The sequence below is a fragment of the Palaemon carinicauda genome, chromosome 15, assembly GCF_036898095.1.
Source record: "Palaemon carinicauda isolate YSFRI2023 chromosome 15, ASM3689809v2, whole genome shotgun sequence".
NCBI classification, from domain to species: Eukaryota; Metazoa; Arthropoda; class Malacostraca; order Decapoda; family Palaemonidae; genus Palaemon; species Palaemon carinicauda.
This window is the reverse complement of record NC_090739.1, coordinates 126,005,676-126,011,932: the sequence shown is the minus strand read 5'-3', so window position 1 is coordinate 126,011,932 and position 6,257 is coordinate 126,005,676. Positions and strand designations below refer to the sequence as shown.

At 33.1% G+C, this 6,257-nt stretch overlaps 1 protein-coding gene across 1 annotated transcript in view; it reads left to right on the top strand.

Moving 5' to 3' along the window:
* Positions 1 to 5,435: 5,435 nt before the first annotated feature.
* Positions 5,436 to 6,257, top strand: part of LOC137654380 (uncharacterized) — a 4,051-nt gene continuing 3,229 nt past the window's right edge. Inside the window, exon 1 of the mRNA XM_068387978.1 lies at positions 5,436 to 5,568. The gene's annotated coding sequence lies outside the window, so the exon portion shown is untranslated. The remainder of the gene's footprint in view (positions 5,569 to 6,257) is intronic.

The following is a 6,257-nucleotide window of genomic DNA, read 5'->3' as shown; positions in this document are numbered from 1 at the left end:
TTTTCAATGGGTTTAAATCTCTGTTTAGGTGCTAGTCGTTGGTTGTAGCTTGGCCAGGGTACTAGCTGCCCGTAGAGATACTACCGCGAGAGAGTGATTGGGTCATTTGACTTGCCACACAGTACTACATTAGATCCCTCTCTCTGGTTACGATTCTTTTTTCCTTTGCCTACACATACACCGAATAGGCTGGCCTATTCTTTACACATTTTCCTCTGTCTTCATACACCTGGCAACAATGAGATTATCAAATAATTTTTCTTCTCTCAAGGGGTTAACTACTGCACTGGAAATCTCTAGTGAAATTAATCAGTGGCTACTTTCCTCAATTTTATTATAGTTACATACAGAACAAACATTTCTACTAAAAAAAAAAGGTGTCTCTTACAGAAAAGCGCATTATAATTTTACCCTTTCCTCTTGGCAAGGGTACAAGATATTCTTGGGTATACTAAGCAGCTCTTCTATGAGAAGGACACTCAAAAATCAAACCTTTGTTCTCTAGTCTTGGGTACTGCCATAGCTTCTGTACAATGGTCTTCCACTGTCATTGGTCAATGTAGCCAAAATTCTAGAAAATGATAAATCAGAATCTTAATAAAAATCTACTTGCAGTCCTGATCTTTATATATAAGTTACCGTCAATTTTTCGTTTTCTTATACTTCTGTTGTTTGAAAAAAACGTAATATTCAATGGTAGCTTATACTATTGTAAATGGAACATTGCGTCTTCAAATTTGTAAACAATATCGTAAACAATATCGTGCGAAATTGAATGGTCTCATACACACACACACACACACACACACACACACACACACACACACACACACACACACACATATATATATATATATATATATATATATAGGAGCCTCTGCCGTTTATGGGGACAGCCCTTCGACCGGCCGAAAATCGAGGTAAAAAGTCCGAAATCGGCTCTTTTTTTTACGGGAATGATTTGTTAGATAATGTAGATTGACGGGACAGTATTAAATTGTAAAACTGAATGTTTCTTGAAATCGAGTAAAAAAAGTCCGAAATCGGCTCTTTTTACGGGAATGATTACATGACGCGTCCTTAAAAACTACAAACTTAACGAAGGGGTAAATATGTAGATTGACGGGACAGTATTAAATTGTAAAACCGAAGGAACCCTCTGGTCATGGATGTCGGAAATGTGCGAGAAAAATGGACAACTAACCCAAAATTCCCCTCCTAACCTGTCCTACAAGCCATGTCCTTACCTTCATCGTGAACTAAACGGGGGGGCTACGCCCCCCTGCGACCCCCCAAACACTGTTGCTAACATACAAACCCCACAAACCAAACCTAACCAATCCTAGTAGTTCCCAGGTCACTACCCCTACCCGGGGGCAAGCCCCCGGACCCCCTTCGTAAGTCTCTCACCTACAGAAAAGAAGCTTTGGGCAGCACTCAAAATTATATCTAATCCACATGATCATATTCTAGGTTATTCAGGCTTACCTTAAATTTCGTAGTCGCTAAAACCAAAATGAGGGCCACATCACCTGTTTTACACTTTTTACATGTACCTCTAAAATCCCCTAAGAGGCCTTCTCGAAATAAATAGTGAAAGAATTCGGGGGTAACACGAGTGAAATCACGTAGCTGTAAAACTCCGAGAGTCTTAATTGCATCAAGCTGATCAATACTGGAGATAAACTCGAAAATATCACTCACAGAGAAACTATACGGAACAGGTCTATCCATCACGGCGGTTAGAGCTGGAAAGGGTCGGCTGTAGGTCAATCTCGGGTCATGGGGGGGGATTAAAAATTTGAAATCACGCGGCCCACGAAAGGGTTAGTTCGATTGCTTTGTTTGACACTGGCTTTATCTGACGAAATATCTAAACTAGATGCTGGATAACCTAACCTTTGTTTGTATATAAAACAAAATAGTATTCTGCATAATTTTGGGACGATTTCGAAAGAAATAACAATCTTAACAAGAGATTAAAATGAAAATTGTTGGAATTAGCGAAAACATACGTACGAACATCGAAAACTGTTCATGCTTGCGCGACCAGCTGATATGCGAATCGAGCGCCGCCAAACGGGTGTTATTATAATCAGGCAGGAAACAATGATTGCGGGAAGTTTTACGACCGAGTAAGTTGGCCGTGGCTTCAGCGTACGACGCATTGTAACGGCCTTTTTCTAACATAACATTTCATGATAAATATCCAAGCAGTATCAAATTTCACTAAACATGACGTGTCCTTATAAACTACATACTTAACTAAGGGGTAAATATGTAGATTGACGGGACAGTATTAATTTGTAAAACCGAACGTTTCTTAGACTGGGATGACACGGGCTCTGTCTATCGGGAAAGTTGGAAACTATGCAGGAGCTACCCGTGACTTGCGTACGGACCATGCTGAACTTAGAAAATATTGCCGTGGTAAAGGTAAATTGTGTTATTAGTCAAAACGATAAATTAACATCATATTATGGTATGTTAGAAAATTGTAAAGAACATCAACCCCATAATGAAATACGATTTGGCTAGTAATAAGAAAGATATCCCTGTCCCCATAAACGGCAGACACCCCATATATATATATATATATATATATATATATATATATATATATATATATATATATATATATATATATATATATATATCTATCTATCTATCTATATATATATATATATATATATATATATATATATATATATATATATATATATATATATATATATATATATATAGATATATATATATATATATATATATATATATATATATATATATATATATATATATATATATATATATATAGATATATATATATATATATATATATATATATATATATATATATATATATATACATATACATCTTTCTGACTGGAGATACCTTAACGTGTCGAAAGAGTTTGTATATAGCTATAATTAGCAAAGCCGATCTAGTCAAGGCCACACATACTAGGTTGGTTTGCTGTGAGCGATCAGACTAAAGTCTCCCACCATCACCAATCCGCAGTTGGCAGGCGTAGTGGTGAATAGTTGCCAAACCCGAGACATGAATAAGGACGAGTCTGACAAAGGTTTGCAGTGGAATAGAAACGGCTGAATCTGTCGTTGTATATATATATATATATATATATATATATATATATATATATATATATATATATATATATATATATATATATATATACACACACACATATATATATATATATATATATATATATATATATATATATATATATATATATATATATATATATATATATATATATATATATATATATATATATATATAATGATTCATGCACCTGTTTTCAATAGTTGAACACTTGCACAATTGTCTGCACATGTACGTAGCTTTTATATATATATATATATATATATATATATATATATATATATATATATATATATATATATATATATATATATATATATATATATATATCTTCAAATAAGCCATATATATTAATACATTAAAGTCTGGATTCTCTTAACGACCTCGGGATCAGAGCCCCAGGCGGAACCGCCCAAAGACTATAATATCGGACCGGCGGGGATTTGAACCCTCGTCTAGGATATCTGTATGCCAGTGACCATACCACTCAGCCACGAAGAAAGAATCCAGACTGTAATGTATTAATATATATAACTTATTTGAAATATGAAAGAAACACGTCTAAATGCGCAAAAATTTATCATATTTATCATATGTACGTAGCTTTTATTACTGGTTATAAGGATCTCATTATATATATATATATATATATATATATATATATATATATATATATATATATATATATATATATATATATATATGTGTGTGTGTGTGTGTGTGTATATATATATATATATATATATATATATATATATATATATATATATATAGATATATATATATATATATATATATATATATATATATATATATATATATATATATATATATCTATATATATATAGATATATATATATATATATATATATATATATATATATATACATATATATATGTGTGTGTGTGTGTGTGTGTGTGTGTATATATATATATATATATATATATATATATATATATATATATATATATATATATATATATATATATATATATAATGAGATCCTTATAACCAGTAATAAAAGCTACGTACATGTGCAGACAATTGTGCAAGTGTTCAACTAATGGAAACAGGTGCATGAATCATTTTCACTTTGAATTTGAATCTCCCCAGTTTGTATTTCGTTACATGACGCGTCACAAGTAATATTTCCGGGTAAATTTAGGGTTAATGGATATTTCAAAATCCAGTTCAATGAATTAACTATCATTTTCAGGGGAAAGAGAGAAGAAATGAATGAATTCTGGGTTTTCATTACGGGAAACTGAGAAAAAAAAAATAGACAGAGGTTATCCTTTTTTCATGAAAAAACTAAAAGAACGACACAGATATATAGAAATGAATAATGATAAATGCCCCCCCCCCAAAAAAAAAAAAAAAAAAGACAAAATAGCCTACATGTACAGAAGTAGTACAGGATAATCAACCGAATAATTGATAGCAAAGGAATAATTTCTCTCAAAACTGGCGTCATCTATTATTATTATTATTATTATTATTATTATTATTATTATTATTATTATTATTATTATTATTAAATGCTAAGCTACAACCCTAGTTGGAAAAGCAGGATGCTATAAGCCCAGGGTCTCCAATAGGGAAAATAGCTCAGTGAGGAGAGGAAACGAAAACTAAAAATTAAGAGCAACAACATTAAAATAAATATCTCCTATATAAAATATAAAAACTTTAACAAAGCAAGAGGAAGAGAATTAAGATAGAATAGCGTGCCCGATTGCACCCTCAATCAAGAGAACTCTATCCCAAGACAGTGGAAGACCATGGTATAGAGGCAATGGCACTACCCAAGATTAGAGAACAATGGTTTGATTTTGGAGTGTCCTTCTCCTAGAAGAGCTGCTTACCATAGCTAAAGAGTCTCTTCTACCCTTACCAAGAGGAGAGTAACCGCTGAACAATTACAGTGCAGTAAGAAGAATTATTTGGTAATCTCAGTGTTGTCAGGTATATGAGGCAGAGGAGAATATATAAAGAATAGGCCAGACTATTCGGTGTGTGTGTAGACAAAAGGCAAATGAACCGTAACCAGAGAGAAGGTTCCAATGTACTACTGTCTTGTCAGTCAAAAGACCCCATAACTCTCTAGCGGTAGTATCTCAATGGGATTACCGAGAATGTACAGAACAACACAATTTCTCGATACAACAGAATTAGCATGCGCCAAATAACTTGACAATCGAACTGATGACGCTACAACTGCACTATGATAGGTACACCTGCGTCCATCAGACCAGCGACACCTGTTTTTGACAGGTGTTAGCTTCGTTTGTTGAACCCCTGCTGACGAGAATACCTGTCCGTTTTGGATGCATCAATTGTCCTACGGATATAGTTAGGAAAGGGGACACCTAGACAGTGTATCACACTTGGTGTAGTATAAAGAAGCCATATATATCAGGTTTATCCTAATTTGGAGAGTGTAAGTATTCATTAATTAGCTTGCAGTCTTTATTGGAAGTGCCACTGTGGTTTATGAGCTGTGCTGATTGTATTTGAGCTAAATGAACAAGCAAATTCTAAAATGAGCTCAAAGATTACTTCTAGAGGTTCATGGTACATTGCTTCCCCAGTGAAAATTGCTGTCAATACTCTTATATTATTATTATTATTATTATTATTATTATTATTATTATTATTATTATTATTATTATTATTATTATTATTATTATTACTTGCTAAGCTACAACCCTAGTTGGAAAAGCAGGATGCTATAAGCCCAGGGGCTCCAACAGGGAAAATAGCCCAGTGAGGAAAGGAAACAAGGAAAAATAAAATTTTAAAGAACAGTAACAACATTAAAATGAATATTCTCATATATAAACTATAAAAACTTTAACAAAACAAGAGGACCAGAAACAAGACAGAGCAGCGTGCCCGAGTATACCCTCAAGCAAGAGAACTCTAACCCAAGACAGTGGAAGACCACGGTACAGAGGCTATGGCACTACCCAAGACTAGAGAACAGTGGTTTGATTTTGGAGTGTCCTCCTAGAAGAGCTGCTTATCATAGCTAAATTATCGCAACAATGTCTTTATTTGTATATTACTATAGAAAATAATATCTTCTCAATGTTTTTAAGGAAGTGGAAGTATGAATAGAAAAGATGC